General features: G+C 40.2%; 1 long non-coding RNA gene across 2 annotated transcripts; it reads right to left on the bottom strand.

The window, feature by feature from the left end:
* Nucleotides 1-770: 770 nt before the first annotated feature.
* On the bottom strand, nucleotides 771-21,483 carry LOC118500771. Of its 2 annotated transcripts, none has more exons than XR_004903356.1 (4): nucleotides 21,448-21,483; nucleotides 19,762-19,765; nucleotides 15,381-15,386; nucleotides 771-970 (listed from the first exon to the last, which is right to left on the bottom strand). It is a non-coding gene; the product is annotated as an uncharacterized LOC118500771 (long non-coding RNA). The 2 variants fall into 2 exon arrangements; XR_004903355.1 differs by lacking the exons at nucleotides 15,381-15,386; nucleotides 19,762-19,765; nucleotides 21,448-21,483 and adding exons at nucleotides 10,129-10,139; nucleotides 10,272-10,278; nucleotides 12,082-12,095.
* Nucleotides 21,484-21,805: the final 322 nt, after the last annotated feature.

Here is a 21,805-nt window from a genome sequence, read left to right as displayed (position 1 = left end):
AAGAATTATTAAATATTACTTAAAAAACAAATTCAAACAAACAAACAAAAAATTTATTGTTTGTTTCAAAGTGGTCAAAACTGTTTTTCTTCTCTTGCTGGTTGAAGCAGGCTGAGGAGCAATTGGTTTTTCTTTTCTTCCTTCCTATTCAGCACTCAGTCAGCCTGGGGAGTACTCTCCCCAGTGCTAGCGGAACACTCGGGCCAGAGCCAGTCTGTTGCCTCTTAGAAGGGCCCTGGGCCCTGGGTGTGGGATCTGGGCCCTCTTAAGTGCACTCTCCCAGGATTTATGGTTGTGGGCTTGGACCCTCCTGCAGAGCATGCTCGCTTTCCCCGGGTTTACGGGTGTGAGCTCCAGGTCTCCTGTGAATTGTGCACTTCCCCCAGGTTCACAATCCAGGGCTCCAAGGGCGCCTGTGGTGCACGCACTCTCCCCAGGTTTACAGCTGTGGGCTCACAGTCTTCCATGAAGCACACTCTCCCTGGGTTGCAAGCATGGACTCACAGCCAGGCCACCCAGGCCGCCCTTGGTTGCATGGGATCATCAGGCACACACTCTTCCCAGAGCTATGCGTGGGTGCTCACAGCCCCTGTATATTTGTCACTCAGTCCTCACTCCCCTCTCTGAACCTTCAAGCAACCAGACTTCCCCGGTGCTGCTCAATCCTTGTTGGGCTGGGGAGGGAGCAGTGACCCTGCTCTCTCCCAAGAGCCCTGTGGGAGACCTGGTGAGCACCAGGCCTGAAGTTGCAGCCTCCCTGGTCACCACACTGATCCCTGGACCTCTGTTATCCTGAAGCATTCCCCTTACCATCTGGTTTTTCAATGTCTGGTACAATTTTTGATCTCCTATTTTCATGTATGCCATGGTACTGTTGGCTGTTTGCTCTGTTCCTCCATAGATTGGATAGGTTTTTCTCCCATGTGTAGGGGGAAGTAGAATCTGATCCCTCCTACCATGCCGCCATCTTCTCTCCTTGCCCCCTCATTTTCTTAATGGTGCTTTTCAAAAGCCAAAGTTTTTAATTTTGAAGTAGTCTTATTATTTTTAATTTTTAGTACTGTATTTATTTTTTATTGTTGTTCAAGTACAGTTGTCTGCATTTTCCCACAACTCCCCCCCTCCCCAGCCAAACCCACCTCCCTCCATTGCTTTTACCCTCCCCCTTGGTTTTGTCTATGCGTGTGTCCTTTATAGTAGTTCCTGAAAACTGTTCTCCCTATATGTCCTCCCACCTCCCCTCTGGTTACTGTCAGATTATTCTTAATTTCAATGTCTCTGGCTATATTTTGCTTGCTCTTTTCTTTTGTCAATTAGGTTCCAGTTAAAGGTGAGATCATATGGTATTTGTCTTTCACTGCCTGGCTTATTCCACTTAGCATAGTGCTCATAAGATCCACTCATGCTGTCCTAAAAGGTAGTAGATCCTTGTTTCTTTCTGTGGTGTAGTATTCCATTGTGTAAATGTACCACAGTTTTTTGATCCACTAATTTACAGATGGCCATTTAGGTTGCTTCCAACACTTGGCTATTAATATTATTTTTGCTGCTATGAACATTGGGGTGGATAGGTTCTTTTAGGTTGGTGTTCTTAGGATATAATACCAGAACTGGAATTGCTGGGTCAAAAGGCAGTTCCATTTTTAGTTTTCTGAGAAAATTCCATGCTCTTAACAGTGGCTACACCAGTCTGCATTCCCACTAACAATGCACTAGGGTTCCCTTTTCTCCACATCCTCTCCAACACTTGTTGTTTGTTGATTTGTTTATGATGGCCATTCTGACTGGTGTGAAGTGATATCTCATGTGGTTTTAATTTGTATCTCTCTGATGGCTAGTGATGCTGAGCATCTTTTCATATGTCTCTGGGCCCTCTGTATGTCCTCCTTGGAGAAGTGTCTGTTGAAGTCTTTTGCCCATTTTTTAATTGGAGTTTTTGTCTTCCTGGAGTGGAGTCATGTGAGTTCTTTATATATTTTGGAGATCAAACCCTTGTCTGGGTATCATTGGCAAATATATTTTCCCACACTGTTGGCTCTCTTTTCATTTTAATGCTGTTTTATTTAGCCATACAGAACCTTTTTAGTTTGACGAGGTCCCATCTGTTTATTCTTATCTTTATGTCTCTTGCTATCAGTGAAGATGTTGCTGCATGGAATATTTGAGATTTTCCTGCTGATGTTTTCTTCTAAGACTTTTATGGTTTCGTGACTTATATTTAAGTCTTTTATCCACCTTGAGTTTATATTTGCGTATGGTGTAATTTGGAGGTTGAGTTTCATTTTTTTACATGTAGCTGTCCAGCTTTCCCAACACCATTTGTTGAAGAGGCTATTTTTACTCCATTTTAAGCTTCTTCTTTCTTTGTGAAATACTAATTGACCATAGAGACTTGGGTTTATGTCTGAGCTCCCTGTTCTGTTCCATTGGTCCATATGTCTGTTCTTACATCATTACCAGGCAGTTTTGATTGCATTTGTTTTGTAATACATTTTGAGATAAGGTATTGTGATCCCTCCTACTTTGTTCTTCTCTCTCAAAATTGCTGCAGCTATTCGGGGTCATTTATGGTTCCATATAAATTTTTGAAGTGTTTGTTCTGTATCTGTGAAATATGCCATTGGTACTTTATTAAGTATTGCATTGAATCTATAAATTGCTTTGGGTAGTATGGACATTTTGATGATATTAATTCTTCTGATCCATGAACATGATACATGCTTTCATTTGTTTGTGTCTTCTTAATTTCTTTCTTCAATTTTGGGTAGTTTTCTGAGTATAGGTCTTTTAAGTCATTGGTTAGGTTTATTCCTAGATACTTTATTTTTCTTGTTGCTATATCAAATGGAATTTTTTTCATGATTTCTGGTTCTGATATTTCATTGTTGGTGTACAAAAATGCTTTTGATTTCTGTATATTGACTTTGTAGTCTGCTGTTTTGCCAAATTCACTTATTAGGTCGAGTCAGTTTTTGTTGGAGTCTATAGGTTTTTCTATGCACACTCTCATGCCCTCTGCAAACAGTGACAGTTTTGCTTTCTCCTTTCCAATTTGGATGCCTTTTATTTTTCTTTCTTGTCTTATCACTGTGGCTAGAACTTCCAATACTATTTTGTATAAGAGTGATGAAAGTGGACAACCTTGTCTTATGCCTGATCTTAGGGGGCAAGCTATTATATTTTGTACATTGAGTATGAGGTTGGCTGTAGGTTTCTTGTGTATGGCTTTTATTATGCCAAGGTAAGCTTCCTGTACTCCAACTTTGCTGAGTGTTTTTATCAGAAATGGGTACTGTACTTTATCAAATGCTTTACCAGGATCCATTGATATGGTCATGTGATTTTTGTTTTTCATTTTGTTTATGTGATACATTATGTTTATTGATTTCTCATATTGTACTTTTCTTGCACCCCAGAATAATCCCACTTGGTCATAATGTATGATGTTTGTAATATATTGCTGAATGTGGTTTGACAATATTTTGTTGAGGATTTTAGTGTCTATGCTCGTCAGCAATATTGGTCTATAGTTTTCTTTCTTTGTTGTGTCTTTATCTGGTTTGGGGATTTGGATAATGATGGCTTCAGAAAAAGAGTTTGGGAGTGTTCTCCCTTCTTGAATTTTGTTGGCATAGTCTGAGAAAGATAGGGGTTGACTGTTCCTTAAATGTTTTCTGAAATTCTCCCATGAAACCATCCAGTCCAGAGCTTTTGTGTGCTGAAAGTATTTTTATTACTGCTTTGATTTACTAGCTATTATCAGACTGTTAAAGCTTTCTGCTTCATCTTGATTTAGTTTTGGAAGACTATATTTGTCTAGAAATGTTTCCATTTTACCTAGGTTTTCAAATTTCTTGGCATATAGTTGTTTGTAGTAATTTCTTCCAATGCTTTGTATTTGTGTGGTATCATTTGTAATGTCTCCTCCTTCATTTCTGATTTCATTTATTTGCATCCTTTCTCTCTTTTTCTTGATGAGTCTGCTTAAATGCTGGCCAATTTTGTTTATCTTTTCAAAGAAATGGTTCCTGGATTTATTTATCTTTTGAATTGTTCTTTTAGTCTCTATCTCATTTAATTCTGCTCTGATCTTGGTTATTTCCTTCATTCTACTTCCTCTGAGCTTTCTCTGTTGTACAAGAACTTCCTCTAGTTCTTGTAGATTTGTGGTTAGGTTGTTTATTTGAAATATTTCTGTCTTTTTTAGGTTGGTCTATATCACTATGAGCTTCCCTCTCAAGACTGCCTTTGCTGTGTCCCATAAGTTTTGCGTTGTTGTGAGTTCATTTTCATTTGTTTCCAGAAACTTTTTTATTTCTTCCTTGATTTCATTATTACTCATTCATTATTTAATAGTATGCTATTCAATCTCCATGATTTTGAGTGCTTTTGAGGTTTTTCATTGATGTTGGTTTCTAGTTTCAGTCCCTTGTGGTTGGAGAAAGTGCTTGATATGATTTCAATTTTCTTGAGTTTGTTGAGGCTTGTTTTTTGTCCTATCATGTGGTCTATTTTTTTAAATGTTCCACATGCATTTGAAAATAATGTGTATTTTGCTTTTTGGGATGAAAGATTCTCTCTATATAAGTTAAGTCCACTTAATCTAATGCATCATTCAGCTCCATAATATCCTGATTGATATTTTGTTTGGAAGACCTATCCATTTTTGACAGTGGAGTGTCAAAAACTCCTAGTGTAAATGTGTTGCTGTCTATATCTTTCTTGAAGTCCTCCAAGATTTTCCTTATATATTTGGGTGTTCATATGTTGGGCACATGTATGTTTATAATGTTTATGTCTTCTTGATTGATTATTCCCTTGAATATTATGAAGTGTCCTTCTTCGTATCATTTTATGGCCTTTGCTTTAAAATCTATTTTGTCTGATATAAGTATTGCTATGCCAGCTTTTTTTCCCCTGCCCATTTTCTTGGATTATTTGTACACAACCCTTTATTTTCAGTCTATGTAGGTTTTTTTCTTTTTTTCCTGAGGTGTGTCTCTTATAGGCATCATGTGTGCAGGTCTTGTTTTTTTTTTTTTTTTTTTTTTTTTTTTTTATCCATTCAGCTACCTCATATCTTTTGATTGGAGCACTTAATCCATTAACATTTAAGGTTATTATTGATAGGTACTCATTCATTTCCCCCCTTTGTACTTGTGTTCCTCTCTCTCTCACTCATGTTCATCCTCTTCTTATAGCAGTCCCTTTAGCATATCTTGGAGCACTGGTTTGGTGGAGGTGTATTCTTTGAGTCTATTTTTGTCTGGGAAACTCTATCTTACCTTCTATTTTGAGAGCTCTGTTGGGTACAGTATTTTTGGTTACAGGCCTTGCTTTTCTCTACTTGGACTATTTCTTGCCATTCTCTTCTGACTTGTAGTGTTCCTGTTGAGAAATCAGCTGATAGCCTTATGGGGTCCCTTTGTGTGTTACTTCTTGTTTCTCCCTTGGTGCATTTAAGATTTTGTTTTTGTCTTTAAAACTTGGCATTTTGATCATGGTGTGTCTTAGAGTAGGCCTCTTTGGGTTCATCTTGATTGGGACCTTCTGTTCTTCCTGAACTTGCTTGGCTTTTTGCCTCACCAGGTTAGGGAAGTTTTCTGGCATTATTTTTTTCAAACAAGGTTTCTAACACTTGTTCCTTTTCTTCTCCTTCTGGTATTCTTATGATTTGAATATTGTTGTGTTTCATGTTATCTTGGAGTTCTCTTAAACTATCTTTATCTTTTTTTAGTCTTTTTTTTTATGCAGGTACACTACTTGGGTGTTTCTTTCTACCATGTCTTCCATCTCACTAATTCAGTTCTCTGCTTCATCCATCCTGCTTGTAATTCCTTCTAGTGTAATTTTTTTTTAATTTCAGAAATTGTATTCTTTATTTCTTCCAGGTTTTTGTTTATATTTTCTATTTCTTTTTTCATATTGTTGTTGTTCCCACTCAGTTTTTTGTAGTTTTCTGTGAGTTCCTTGAGCATCCCTACAACAATTCTTTCTAATTCTATATGTGATAGTTCACTTGCCTCTATTTCATTTAGCTCTTTTAGTAGAATGTCTTCCATTCCTCTTGATTGTGAGTTCTTTCTTTGTCTGCCCATTTTAGGTAACTCTTTTTGTTTGTTTCTGCAATCCTTGATGCTCTGCTTTGCCATCTGTCTTCATAAGGTGAATTTCTGTGGTAGTAGTTCTGTGGGATTCAGGGCAGCAATTTCTTTGATCACTTGTCTGGGTGCTGTAGGGTTGCCCTTTCTTCCATTTGTGTGGGCTCTCTTCTTTTACTTGGGCTTTACCTGTTGGTGGCTCCTTTGTTGGTAGATTCTCTCCTCCAGCAGGTTTACTGGTATTCACATCTCCCACCTTGTCTTGTATGTGGTCAGGGGTTGGGCAAAGGTGAAATGGAGTAATACAGGGAGAGAGTATTCTATGGGATTTAAGGTACTAACAGGTAGAGAACAGATAGGAGGTCTTTTGGAGAAGTACATAAATAACCATGATATTTCACCCAATCAGTTGCTTATTATAAAAGATGAAAAAGAGATTAGACTCTCTTAAGAGAGGGAAGAGAATGTCAGCTGACTTAAGAAAGCAGAGTGCTTAGGTTAGATGATGAGATATAATAAGAGTAAAGGATAGAAACCTGGAATAGTGTGTGAGAGAATAAAGTTAACCACAACAGTAATAAAGCTCAGGAAGATGGTGAAACGGATTAAAACCAGGGCAGGGTGCTGTGTGGGATTTGGAATAACAATATTATGATAATAAGAACATAACCTGAATAAAAAGTAAAAGACCAAGAGTAGTGTTATTGGAATACAAGTGAAGTGAAAGAAGAAAAATTAGAATGCAATATGAAAGGGAGAATAAATAAAACCAATCAAACAATGAAATCAAACAAACCAAACAAAAAAAAACTAAATTGAAAGAAAACAAAAAATAAATAAGTAAAATAATAATAAATTAAAATAAAAAATAAAATGCAAGTTCTGAAGGATAACAAAGTGGAATTTGTCTCAGCTGTTGGTGTTAGCCTTCTGACTTCTTTTCGGATCTATCTTTGTATTGTCTTACACTTGAAGAAAAACCCTCCTGCTGACTTCAAACCTGCCAAGCAGGTTTTGCTGTTTTTCCTGGATGCTGCATGCAGAGAGGAGCTGGGCTCCATCTTTTTTCTTTTCCTGTGGTTGGGGAAGATGGGGGCTCATTCTGGGCTACAAAATTCATAGGTGTCCAGTTTCCATTCCACGCCCTCAGAGCATTATGTGGCCCAAACTGCTTACTGCACATATGTGCCAGGTCGGTGCCTGTGGTCCATCTTGTACATGGCTTGATTAGTCCATGATGTGCACTGAGTGGGAGAAAATCACACCCATCCTTCTCCCTCTTTGTTGGCTTAGGCCTGTACATACAAAGTCCATTCAGGGATGTTTAGTTCCCCTATTGAATTGTTTCTCTGGGTGCTGCCACCTCCCTGAGCCCCTGCTGCCCACCTTTGATCAATATGTGAGGTGCTCTGAGTGGGACCAAATTGCACCCCTTCTCCCCCCTCTTTACTGGCCTGCTGCTACATGCAAGTGGTCCTTACACAACAGCTTAAAGCCTTTTTTGAGTGAATTCCCCTTGTTTGTGGCAGGCTGTTCCTATTCAGTGCTCAGCTTTCCACACAGACCAACTCTCTGACCAGTCCAGACTATCTGGGCCATGGCCAGTCACAGCCCATCTCTTCTCCTATCTCTAGATATCACCCAGTTCCACAATTTCTCTGGTGCTGTTCCAGCCAGTGACTGTGGTCCCAGATGTGGTATGTTGCCAGCTGTGTGTCTCTTACTGTGTCTTTATTCCTCCAGAGACTTTAAGCACCCTGGTGTCTCCTGGTGTGAGTCTGTGAACTAGCCCCTGGGAGAACTCTCCCATGGGAGAGGAGGGAGCTGCCAAGTCACAATTACTGACCTGGCTCTCCTTCAAAGCTGCTGTAGCAGCTGAGGTCTCCAGTGCAGGGCCAGGGGACCCTCCTGTTGGCCTGCAAAATCTCCTCACCATCCATTTTTAAATATCCTCTGCAACCTTTGGCTCCCAAACTTAATGTCAGCTGGAATTCTGTTGGCTCTTCACTCTGTTGCTCAGAAGATAGGCTAGGTGTCCCAGTTGGGTGCGAGTAAGTGGGTTCAGTTCCCACCTACCTCACCACCATCTTTGTAATGTCTGATGAAGTCTTGTTTATTAATACTTTATTTTGTAGTTCTAGTGTTTTAGACCTTATCTAAAAAATGGGATGCAACTCAAGTTTACAAATGTTGTCTCCTATGTTTTATTATAGAAGTTTTAGAACTTCAGCTTTTCTTAGGTATAAGATTCATGTGAGTTAATTTGTGGGTGTGGTGAGAGGTCAAGTCTCAAAAACTGAGATCTACATTTTCTATATGCCTAATCATTTAATCCAACACCATTTGTTAAAAATACTATTCTTTTCTTAATGAATTGATTTCTTTGTCAAAATCAATTGACCATTAATTGGATCTCTTCAGGACTCTATTTTTTTCTTTTAATCTATATGTCTATCTTTATGCCATTCTGTATTGTTTTGATCACTGTGGCTTCATAATAAGTCTTAAAATCAAACAGTGTAAGTCACCAAATTTGTTCTCTTTCAAGATATTGACCAATCTATGTTCTTTGTATTGTTATATACATTATAAAATTTTAGAATCAGTTTGACAATATCTATTAAAAAGAGCTTATTGGTATTTTGATTGAAAATACATTAAAATTATATATTAATTTGGGAAGAATAGCTATGTTGACAATATTGATTTTCCAATCCATAAAATAAATTCTTTTACATATTTAGGTCCTGTTTAATTTTTTAAAAATGTTTTATAGTTTTCAGTCTATGGTTTCAAACTATTTCATTGTTTTGAATGCTATTGTAAAGGGTATTTTTTAAATGGGAAGAATTTTTTGAATCTGGTCCTATTTAACCTTGACATAGACAACATTACTTCCATTTATCAGATGGGAAAAGTTGAAGTTTGCCAAGGCCAAGGGACCTTCCAGAGGTCACACATAGCTGCAAGTCTCAGAATCACTTGGGTACCACCACCTTCCATTAGTGTGGAGACTCCTGCCTCCAGTAAGTCAGGGGAACTGCTGCGCAACTCAAGACTTATTCCTTCTGTCATGAGATGTACCTGGGGGCATGGTTTACCAGGATAGGCCAGCTGGCCCTGAAAAAGGCTGGCCTGGATTGGTACACCCATGGTAGGGATGACTGGGTCCTAACCCCACAGGGAGATTACTCAGAGAGACCCCCTCACAGCCCAGCAGGAATCATGAGACATAGGATTATTCCCTTTTTCTTTGGTAAAATTTACAAACAAACAAACAAAAACACAGCACATTTACTATGGGAAACATCATGTGGCCACCAGGAACAACTTAGGAGCCATGACTTCCCCATGGGGTAATGTGCAGAGAAGGTGGTGGCCACAGGGCCTGGAATGCAGACTTCAAGAACCCACCCTGGGCAGGTGTGCATGTGTGTGTATGTAAGAGCTTGGGCACAATAATAGGTATAGGGGACTGTAGGGGTGGCAGAGCTGTACTACTCTTTTTTATCTGAAAATGTTGTTAATGAAGGGACATGATAAGTAAATGACATGCATGATCTGGAGTTGGATCCTGAATTAAGAAACAAACAAACAAACAAAAAAACCCTGTGCTATACAGGTCAATGTCGGGACATGTGTAAAAACTGAATATGGAATGAATTTTAGAAAACAGTTTTGGCACCAGCCAGTGTGGCTCAGTTGGTTGGGCATTGTTCTGTGATCTGAAAAGTCACTGGTTCAATTTCTGGTCAGGGCACATGCCTGGGATGCAGGTTTGGTCCCCTGGGGCATGAGCTGAAGGCAACCAATTGATGTTTCTCTCTCACATTGATGTTTCTTCCCCTCTCATTCTTCCTCCATTTCTCACTCTCTAAAACAAAAAATAAAATAAAAGATTTTTGAAAAAGAAAACAGTGTTGTATCATTGTTAAATTGCCCGGTTTTGATAATGATGCTGCATTCATGCAAAAGAATATCTTGTTAAGAATTGTTGAATTTAAGGGTAAACAGAAACATATGGTACTCTTCTTGTAACTTCTCTGTTGGTTTGCAATTATTTTCCAATACAAAGTTAAAAAAGCAAAATGCCTTTTTGTCATTACAATGCTATTTGTATAATTAACAAGGAAGGGAAGGAAAATAAGTCCTGATTTGGGCATTGACAACTGAAGGTCTGAGGACCCCTCAGGGGGTAAGGAAGAGGCTGCACCTTTTGACCCAGGTGTCTAGTTGGTCTTCCCAGAGTATTGAAGGCTTGTTCAGGGAGGTTTAGGGCTGCAGAGCCTTTGAAGCGTAAAATGGAAGGTGGCGGGAGGTCAATTGAAAATCAATGTGCACTAAAATGACAGCAAACTCACAATTATTAACAACCACACCTAAAAGAAAAACAAAAAGAAAAACAAACCAAGCAAACATCTAGAACAGAAACACACAACAGCAAAAATGGAGGTCACATGGAGGGTTATCAACAGTGGAGTGCAAGGAGGAAAGAGGGAGGAAAAGAGAATAAGTAGCATAGATGGTAGGTAGAAAATAGACAAGGGGGACTTCCGGCCAAGATGGAGGCATAGATAGACACCCTATGCCTCCTTGCACAACTAAAATAAGGACAACAAAAATTTAGAAACAAAAAAATAACCAGTACTGACAGAAAATTGAACTGTATGGAAGTCCAACAACCAAGGAGTTAAAGTAGGCACATTCATCCAGACCAGTAGGAGGGGCAGAGTCGGGCAGCCAGATGGAGAGGGGTCACGGAAAAAAAGGTGATGGTTGGCAGACCCCAGATGCAGGGTGGCAGTGGGCAAACTCAGCGAGGCAGTGGATAGTAAAGGGGCATGGAGCGCAAAGCGGCTGTCAGACCAGGTGGTCTCACATTCGTGAGCAGATAAACCAGGAGAAGCTGGGGAGTGAGAGAGACCACACAACCCAGGGCTCCAGTGAGGGGAAATAAAGCCTCAAAACACTGATTGAAAACACCTGTTGGAGTTGAGGTGCCAGGAGATACTCTCAGTCTCACAGGAGAGTTTGTTGGAGAGACCCACAAGGTCCTAGAATGTACACAAGCCCACCCACATAGAAATCAGCACCAGAAGGGCCTAGTTTGCTTGGGGAAAGCAGTGGAAGGAACTGAAATCTAACAGAGAGTGGAGCTAGCACCTTTGTTCCCTCTTGGATTGGACCCCTGCCCCCCCAAACAGTGTCACAGTACAGTGACATGGGTTGCCCCACCAGGGTGAATACCTAACAGGTGCGTCAAGACAAAATAAAATGGCCCAAACAAAAGAAAAGATGAAAGCCGCAGAACAAATACAACTAAGAGATACCCAACTTATCAGATGCACAGCTCAAAACACTGGTGATCAGGATGCTCAAGGAATTGGTTGAATTTGGTCACCAATTAGATGAAAAAAATGAAGGTTTCACTAAATGAAATAAAGGAAAATGCATAGGGAACCAACAGTGATGGGAAGAAAACTGGGACTCAAATCAGTGGAGTGGACCAGTAGGAAAAAAGAAACAATCAAACAGAAAAGGATGAAGAAACAAGAATTCAAAAAAAAAAAAAAATGAAGAGAGGCTTAGGAACCTCTAGAACATCTTTAAATGTTCCAACATCTGTATTATAGGGGTACCAGAAGGGGAAAGGAAAGAGCGGCAATTGGAAAAGTGATTTGAACAAATAATAAAGGAGAACTTCCCCAATCTGGCAAAGGATATAGACTTCCAGGAAGTCTAGGAAGCTCAGAGAGTCCCAAAGAAGTTGGACCCAAGGAGGAACACACCAAGGCACATCATAATTACATTACCCAAGATTAAAATGAAGGAGAGAATCCTAGAAGCAGCAAGAGACAAGGAGGCAGTTACCTACAAAGGAGTTCCCATCAGACTGTCAGCTGATTTCTTGAAAGAGATCTTGAAGGCAAGAAGGGGCTGAAAAGAAGTATTCCAAGTCATGAAGAGCAAGGACCTATACTTTCATTTAGAATGGAAGGGCAGATAAAGTGCTTCTCAGATAAGGTTAAGTTGAAGGAGTTCATCATCATGAAGCCCTTATTATATGAAATGTTAAAGGGACTTATCTAGGAAAAAGAAGATAAAAAAACATGTACAGAAAAATGACAACAAACTCACAATTATCAACAACCACACCTTAAACAAAAACAAACTAAGCAAACAACTAGAACAGGAACAGAACCACAGAAAGGGAGATAACATGGAGAGTTAGCAACAGGAGAGGGGGAGGGAAAGAGGGGGGGAAGGTACAGAGAATAAGTAGCATAGATAGTAGGTAGAATACAGATGGGGAGGTTAAAAATAGTATGGGAAATGTAGAAGCTAAAGAACTTATAAGTATGATACATGGACATGAACTAAAAGGGGGAATGTGGGTGGAAGAGGGTGTGCAGGGTGGAGGAGAGTGAAGGGGGGAAATGGGACAACTGTAATAGCATAATCAATAAAATATATTTTAAAAAAGAAAATATACAGGGGGAGGGTAAGAATTGTATGGGATATGTAGAAGCCAAAGAACTTATGAGTCTGACACATGGACATAAACTAAAGAGGGGGAATGTGGGTGGGAGGGCTGTGTAGGGTAGAAGAGAGTGAAGGGGTGGTGGAAATGGGACAACTGTAATAGCATAATCAATAAAATATATTTTTTTAAAAGAAAATCAATGTACAAAACCAGCAAGTTAGCTGTAAGATAGAGAGGCTTCCTGAGACAGTCTGCCCCTCCCCACCCTGGCAGTCTCAGGGCTGCTGGGGAGTGTCAGGTAATGGGCGTCTGGCTGGGCCAAGAGTCTGCAGAGCTTTCTCATTCCCAGGCCCCAGTGGGCCTGGCTCTTCAGCAGCGGTTAGACATCCTGTGTTTGCTCCTGGCTATCAGGCCACTGCAAACAAGTCTCACCTGCTTGGCCTCAGGTTGTACATTAGCAAGATGGGTCAAGCCTACGGATCTTACTCACCTCACAGAGTTTGAGGTTAAAAAATTTCCAGGTGGGAATGAGGCTGGGAATCCCTGGGCAGAAGCTATTGTGTTGTCTGTACCTTTGGGCCCTGGAAGTGCCTGTCCCATCTTAGGTGCTCATCAAATACTCGGTGGGTCGATGTGTATATTTAGCAAATATTTATTCAGTGTCTGTGCCAGGATTGGGACTGGGGCCAGTGACCAACTGCCCCTAGGAGCTGGTATTCTAGTGAGAGAGATAGACCCTGAACTAGAACAATCTGGGCAGCATGAGGAGCCCCTGTCCCATGAGGTGCCAGTGGTGTGTACACTGTGTGAACCAAGGAAAAAAGTAGGGGGACAGGCACAGCCTCATGGTGTTGGCAACCTCACAGTCCTACAGGCTGCACATGCAGAAGGGCTGGTCTGTAGTCATCTTGAAATTCTTAATGATTTTATTTTTGTACTTGTGTTCTCTAAGTGATGTCCTGGGAAAGCAGAGTTCACATGATCAGGGGACATACATGAATATGTGTGCAGCCCCATTCACATATACCTTCATGAAATCTCATGAGCACACAGTGCTTGTGGACTGTGAGGGGCCAGCAACTCAGGGAAAACACGGAGAGTTTGTCATGTTGACCACTGAGTAAGGGTGTGGGTGAGACAGCCCCAAGAGGTCACACTTTCTGTTATAACCAGGATGTGCTGGACAGTGGCATTCTAAGAACCACAAACAAGGAGGCCTATTATATCCTGTCTCACTCACATCACCTCCCTATATCAACCAACCACTTATAATGAAAATGATGACACAATTGGAAAGGGAAAGAGAATGACCTTCCTTCTTTCCAGGACAGTAAGCTAAGATTAACAGTGTTAGTGGAATAAACCCTGGAGTCAAGACATAAAATGAAAACAGCTAAGTAAGTTGTGTGGAGCATTTGTACTGTTCTGATGAGAAAAAAGTACATATGCATGTATGAGTTATAGTAATTTTGGTGATTCACATGGCTTAAATGCTATATTTGCATTCAAAACTGGCATTGAACAATGGAAAGGTAAAGGGTAAAATTCATGCTAAAATTTTTAATTTTTCTTTACTTAGTTTTACATTACATAGCAAATTAAAATACTATGAAAAAAAGGAAGACAGAAAAAAAGGAAACTTCACCCTTCAGTACCTTTAACCTCACATTTCCCCTGCCCTTTGAAAGTAGGGCCCATGCCTGATTCTGTACTGGGCCTGGGTGAGTATCCTAGCATGGGCACAGCCCTTGTAAAGAGCAGGTGGAATGATGTAAGGGGAGGCAGGTGGTCAGAGAGGAAGCTGTGAGAAGGGGCCATGTGGTCTGGGGAGAGGTGGGCTCCCCACCAGGCTTGGTCTCTGTAGGGAAGAGGGGCAGGATGGAAATGGATCACTCAAGTCATGCTATTTAGTATCCTCTAGGAATAGCTTGAGAGTGGGAGTGGAGGGCAGAAAGGAAGCAAACCCTTGCTTGGTGTAAATCAGACCAGCTTTATGCCTTGGGCTTCCAATGTAACGTTTCACTTGAACAAGATTCTGAAGCCAAGAAATGTTTGGAGAACTGTGGAGTAGGTGGTCTTTGGGCCTACTTCACAACTGACCTTGATCCTTGCCAACCTTTGCCCCAGAGCTATGTGGAGGTAGGGAGATCCCCCTCTCAACAGACATCTGCTGGAGCTCTGGTAAGGGAAACATTTGATTTCACTGCCCCTCGCTGTTGTTCACGATGTTACCCAACCCCCAGCCTAGAGGCAGTCTTGCCCCCCAGTGGAATCTGCCTGCCAAGAAGGTCCAATGTCTTTCTTTTCACTCATCAGCCCTGCTGTGCATGCTAGTTGGAAGATGATGGCCTGTCTTGTGTCTGGGGAGTGCTGCCTTACACTTGAAAGCATGGATGATTAAAGCCTAGACTGGTGGTGATGGAAGCAGCTCCATTAGCTTTGGGGGCAGGTGTCACATGGCTTTATCCCTAGTGAGCTTGCTCAACAGGCTCCTGGGGAGGCACCCATCGCACACACATGCACAAACACACATGCTGCCCCAGGACCCCTAGTGATGCTAACAGCAGCTCTGTGAGGTCAGCAAGGTGAGACTTGGCTGGAGGGTTATGGAAGTAGGAATCAAGTGAACTCAGGCTTCCTGTGTGGTCATGCTGGACTGGGCTGTCTAAATGTATAACCTCACTTATTTAATCCACACATGCATTTTCAGAACCATCACCATATCAACTTCTGTTTCCAGTGTATTGACTCTGTGCCAGGGATTTTCCATGTTTCATCTCAGATTTTCACGTAACTTGAATCTGACCAAGGGGAGGTAGGCACAGAGCTCATGTATGTGTGCTCTGAAGCCAGACTTCCCAATCTGTTCCCAACCACCCTTTGGGACCCTAAGCTTTCATCCCCTCCTTGCTTCACTTCCTGCCTTTCTCACCCACTGTGCTTCCTGAAAACCCTTCTCAAATAAGTGCCTTGAACCAAATCCTCATCTCAGCATCTGCATGTTTGGGAATCTGAACTCAGACATCTAAGCCCCTGCTCTTCAGAGGAAACAGGCCCAGTAAGTGTGTCAAGGCCTGAGGTATCCATGAGAGTCCTCAGCATAGCTAGTTTTGATCCCTGACCCTAAGCCCAGGTCCACCCTTACTAAGCAGAGTTGCCCAGGGTGTTCACTTACCTACAGTCCTATTGTGTTATCAGAACAGAGTTGGCAAATTGTTTTTTCAACAACTTGGCCCATTCCATCACTAGATCTTGCCTCTTAATGCCACAGGTAGATGCCACAACCACTAATTAGGGGAAAATGAGGATTTTCAATAAAGATTTCTAAGAAATGTGGACATAGATTCTGTGGTATTGGTGCTGGAGGGTCTTGGGTTTAGCCACTCTGGGTGCCCAGATCACAGAAGGAGTGGGCGCTTAGGGCTGCTCATGGACCTTGGGTATGATGGCTTTGGGGGATAGGCATTGCTCAGGGACATGACAGAGGGTCACAGAGCCTGCAGAATGGAAAGAATGGTTAAAGATCTCCAGACTCCTAGATTTGGTGAAGGTTTTTTTTTGTTGGTTTGTTTTTGAAGTCTCCAGTGGCCTGGCCTGGACTGAAAAAGCAAAGGGAAGAGGAGGAATAATGAGTTGGAGTGTATCAACACCCACCGGACTCTAGCCAGATACCAGGAAACCATTTTTAAACAAAGCACCATGGAATTTTAAACTAATTACTGAAACACATGACATTTTAAAAATAATACTGATATTGGGATATAACTCATACCATACAAATTGGTTTTTAGTATTCACAGACTTGTACAACCAGCAGCACTAATTCCAAAACATTTTCATCAGTCCAAAAAGAAGCACTGAACACATTAGTGGTCATTCTCCATTCCTACCTCCTCCAGCCCCTGCCAAATACTGATCTAATTTCTGTCTCTATAGATTGCCTAATTGGATTTTTGTGCATACCTTTTTCGCTTAGCAAAGAATAAGTGAAAAACCTGTCTAATTTGATGAGGCCCCATTTGTTTATTAGTCCCTTAATCTCCCTTGCCCTAGGAGATATATTGGTGAAGATGTTGCTGGGTGGGATATCTGACATGCCTATGTTTTCTGCTAGGACTTTTATGATGTCATGGCTTATATTTAAGTCTTTTGTCCATCTTAAGTTTATTTTGGAGTATGGTGTAAGTTGGTGGCCTACCTTCATTTCTTTTGCATGTGCCTGTCCAGATCTCCCAACACCATTTGTTGAAGAGACCATTTTTACTCCATTTTATGCTCTTGCCCCCTTTGTTGAATATTAATTGACCATAGGGACATGGGTTTATTTCTGGGTTCTCTATTCTGTTCCATTGATCTATGTGTCTGTGCTTATACCCGTACCAGACTGTTTTAATTACAGTGGCCTTGTACTATATTGTGATATCAGGTATTGTGGTCCCTCCTACTTTGTTCTTCTTTCTCAAGATTGCTGAAGCTATTTGGGGTCATTTATAGTTCCATGCAAATTTTTGAAATATTTGTTTATAACAGTGAAATATATCATCAGCATTTAAAGGAATAACATTGAATCTGTAGATTATTTTAAGTAGTATGGACATGTTGAAGATATTAGTTTTTCAACCCATGAACATGGTATATGATTCCATTTATTTGTGTATTTGTAATTTCTTCAGTGTTGTGTAGTTTTCTGAGTACAGGTCTCTTACGTCCTTGGTTAAGTTTATTCCTAGCTACTTTATTTTTCTTGTTGCTATAGCAAATGTTTTTTTTTTCCTGATTTCTGGTTCTGATATTTCATTGTTGGTGTACAAAAATGCCTTTGATTTCTGAACATTGAGTTTGTATCCTGCTGTTTTGCCAAGTTCACTGGTTAGGTTGCATAGTTATTTGGTGGAATCTATAGGGTTTTCTATGCACACTATCATGTCATCTGCAAGCAGTGACAGTTTTGCTTCCTCCTTTTCTATTTGGATGCCTTTTATTTTTCTTTCTTGTCTTATCACTGTGGCTAGAACTTCCAATACTATGTTGTATAGGAGTTATGAAAATGGACACCCTTGTCTTGTTCCTGATCTTAGAGGGAAATCTTTTAATTTTTGCCTGTTGAGTATGAAGTTTTGGCTGTAGGCTTCTTGTACATGGCCTTTATTATGCTGAGGTAAGCTTTCTCTACTCCCATTTTGCTGAGTGTTTATCAGAAATGGGTGCTGTGCTTTATCAAATGCTTTTTCAGCATCTATTAATATGGTCATGTGACTTTTGTTTTTTGTTTTGTTTATGTGATATATTATTGTGCTTATTATTGATTTCTGATATTGTACCATCTTTGCATCCTTGGAATAATCCCATTTGGTTATAGTGTCTGATGTTTTTTGTGTATTGCTGCATGCAGTTTGCCAATATTTTGTTGAGGATTTTAGTGTCTATGTTCATCAGCAATATTGGTCTGTAGTTTTTTTTTTCTTTGTTGTGTGTTTAGCTGGTATTGGACCTAGGATATTACTAACCTCATAAAAAGAGTTTGGGGGTTTTCCCTCCTCTTGAATTTTTTGGAATAGTTTGAGAAAGGTGGAAGTTAGCTATTCCCTAAATTTTTAGTAAATTTTACCTGAGAAACCATCCAGTGCAGGACATTTGTGTGCCAGGAGTTTTGTGATTACTGCTTCAATTTCACTAGCTGCTATTGGTCTATTCAGTCTCGCTGCTTCTTCTTAATTCAGTTTTGGAAGATTGTATGTTTCTAGAAATTTGTCCATTTCACCCAGGTTTTCAAAATTTTTGGCATGTAGTTGTTCATAGTAATTTCTGCCAATACTTTGCATTTCTGTGGTATTGGTTGTAATCTCTACTCTTTTATTTCTGATTTTATTTATTTGGGTCCTTTCTCATTTTTTCTTGATGACTCTGGTTAAAGGCTTGTTGATTTTTGTTTATCTTTTCAAAGAAGTATTTTCTGGATTTATTAATCATTTGGATTGTTCTTTTAGTCTCTGTGTTATTTAATTCTCCTCTGATCTTATGTCCTTCTTTCTACTCACTCTGGGTTTTGTTTGTTTTTCCTCTAGTTCTTGTAGATTTAGGGTTAGGTTGTTTATTTGACATGTTTCTATCTTTCTTAAGTAAGCCTGTATTGCTATGAACTTTCTTCTCATGATTGCCTTAGCCATGATTCCCATAGGTTTTTGGCTGTTGTGTGCTCATTTTCATTTGTTTCCAGAAACTTTTTGATTTCTTCCTTAATCTCACCATTAACCCATTCATTGTTTAATAGTATGCTATTTATCCTGAATGAATTTAAATGTTTTTGAGTTGTTTCCTTGAGATTCATTTCTAGTTTCAATCCATTGTGATCCAGAAAAATGCTTGGTGTAATTTCAATTTTCCTGTATTGTTGAGGCTTCTTTTGTGTTCTACCATGTGATCTGTCTTTGAAAATGTCTCAAGGGAATTTGCAAAGACTGTATATTTCACTTCTTTTGGGTGAGAGTTTCTGTATCTATCAGTTAATTCCATTTGATCTAGGTTGTTGTTCAGTGCCACAATATTCTTGTTGATTCTTTACTTGGGAGATCTGTCCATTGTTAACAGTGGGGTGTTAGAATCCCCTGCTTTAAGTGTGTTGCTGTCTATATATTTCTGGAAGATTACCCTTATATTTGAGTGCTCCAATGTTAGGTGCATATATGTTTACAATGGTTATATCTTCTAGATGACTACATCCCTTCAGTATTATGAAGTGTCCTTCAGTGTCTTTTGTGGAGAGGCTCCACCCACAGGGCACCTCCCCACTGCCACGACTGAGAATAAGTCTACCAAGACATCATCTGCTTGGGGAGGAAAGGTGGCCAATCTCTCAAAGGAGAAGGGCCGAGAGCCTTTTCCTCAATGGGCTTTTATTGGGTTCATTTTGCACAGGAATACAGATAAAGCTCATTAATCATTGTCAGGCAGTAAGGATCAAACAATAGAGAGCATACAAAGAACTCTGAGGGCCTATTCTGGGTCAGGGTCTGTTAGCTAAAGGGCTATAAAACTTGGGGAGACACTCATTTCCTGCTTGGACCTTTATCACTTAAGTAAAAGCATTCTTAGCAAAGCAGGTTTCACAGGAATTTATGTATTCTTTCTTAGGCCTGATCACCTGGTGAACCCACCCTTTCCAGCATAGGTCTGCACCTCCCTCTGTCATTGTTTCAGGCTTAAGTCAGGCAGAGGAAGTAAGGCAGCCAAGAGATTAGGAGACTTCTTGCAGACAGAATGAGGACTCAGGCTATGTCCAAAATGAGGGGCAAGAGTCCATCCCCCTCTTTTGCTATAGTCCCCCAAGTCCTTCCCTGGGGCTTCCTGTGATTGTGCCTGTCTTAGGTTGTTCCTCCCTTGAGGAATCTTACACATCATTGGCTAACCAATCAAGCATTGGGGGCCAGACAGGGTGAAGAAAAAGGAGCAGAAGTGGCACCCCTGCCAGGGACATAGGCTTTGTCTCCTTAGTGGCTTCTGGTCTGAAGGTCGCTCACTCAGCCTTAGCCATGGGGAGGTTACAGCTTCTGAAACCAGGCAGGATGGTTCCCAACAGTCTCTTTTTATTGCCCTTGTTTTGAAATAACTTTTGGTGATATAAGTATTGCCACCCTGGCTTTTTGTGTATGTGCATTTGCTTGGAATATTTTTTCCCATCCCTTTACTTTCAGTATATGCAGATCTTTTGTTCTGAGGTGGGACTCTTGTAGAAAGCATATATGCAGGTCATGTTTTATTATCTATTCAGCTACCCCAAATCATTTGATTGGAATATTTAATTCATTTATATCTGTTATTATTTATAAATACTTATTTGTTGGCATTTTTTCCATGCCTGTCTTTCTCTCTCTCTCTCTTGCTTTTTCTCTCTCCCCCTTTCCCTGTCTGTCTTTCTCTTTCTTCTTTTTACAGCAGTCTGTTTAGTATCTTTTGCAGTGGTGGCTTGGTGGAGACATACTCTTTTCTCCTTTTGTCTGGGAAGCTCTTTCACCATCTATTTTAAATGAGAGCCTTGCTGGATGGAATAGTCCTGGTAATAGATACTTGTTTTTCATGATCTGGAATATTTCATTCCAATCTTTTCTGGCTTGTACTGTTTCTGTTGAGAAATCTGCTGATAGCCTTATTGGAGCTCCCATGTATATTATGTGTTTATCCCTTGCTGCCTTTTGGGTGATGTTTTCTTATCTATTCAGTTACCACATGTTTTTTGATCAAATCATTTAATTCATTTACATTTAAGGTTATTATTATTTTCTGAAGTATAATCTATTGATTTGCTATTACAGTTTTCACAGTTTTCCCTGTTTATCCCCTCTATGCCCTGCACCCCCAACCCTACAGTATTCCCCCCACCTTAGTTCATGACCATGGGTTGTAGATGTAAGTTCTCTGAGTTCTCTGTTTCTTATACCATTTTTGACCTCTCCCTGTCTTGTTAATGACTACCAGTTATGCTCCTTCTTCCCTGTACATTTTATCCACATTCCTCCATTCCCCCTCCCCACTGAAAACTCTCCATGTGATGTCCATTTCTCTGATTCTATTCCTGTGCTAGTTGCTTACTTAGTTTTTGTTTTATTTGTTTGTGCTTTATTTCAGGTTCATTTGTTAATAGTTGTGAGTTTATTGTCATCTTACTTTTCATATTTTTTGTGTTGTTCTTAGATAAGTCCCTTTAATATTTCATATAATAATGGTTTAGTGATGATGAACTCCTTTAACTTGACCTTATCTGGGAAGCACTTTTTCTGCCCTTCCATTCTAAGTGATATCTTTGCTGGACAGATTAATCTTGGATGTCGGTCCTTGTCTTTCATGACTTCAAAAACTTCCTTGGACCCCTTCTTATTTGTAAGGTTTCTTTTGAAAAATCAGCAGATAGCCTTATAGGCACCTCTTTGTAGGTAACTCTCTCCCTTCTTTTGCTGCTTTTAGGATTCTCTCTTTATCTTAAATCTTGGGTAACTAAATGATGGTGTGCCCTGGTGTGTTTCTCTTTGGGTCCAACTGCTTTGGGACTCTCTGAGCTTTCTAGACTTCCTGGAAGTCTATTTCCTTCAGCAGATTAGGGAAGTTTTCCTTCATTATTTTTTCAAATAAGTTTTCAGTTTCTTGCTGTTTTTCTTCTCCTTCTGGCACTCCTATAATCCGAATGTTGGAATGTTTCAGATTGTCCCCATGATTCCTCATTCTCTTG

Source organism: Phyllostomus discolor, chromosome 5, assembly GCF_004126475.2.
Source record: "Phyllostomus discolor isolate MPI-MPIP mPhyDis1 chromosome 5, mPhyDis1.pri.v3, whole genome shotgun sequence".
In the NCBI taxonomy this organism is placed as follows: domain Eukaryota; kingdom Metazoa; phylum Chordata; class Mammalia; order Chiroptera; family Phyllostomidae; genus Phyllostomus; species Phyllostomus discolor.
Note: the sequence above shows the minus strand (reverse complement) of the source record. Positions and strands in the feature narration are given on the sequence as shown.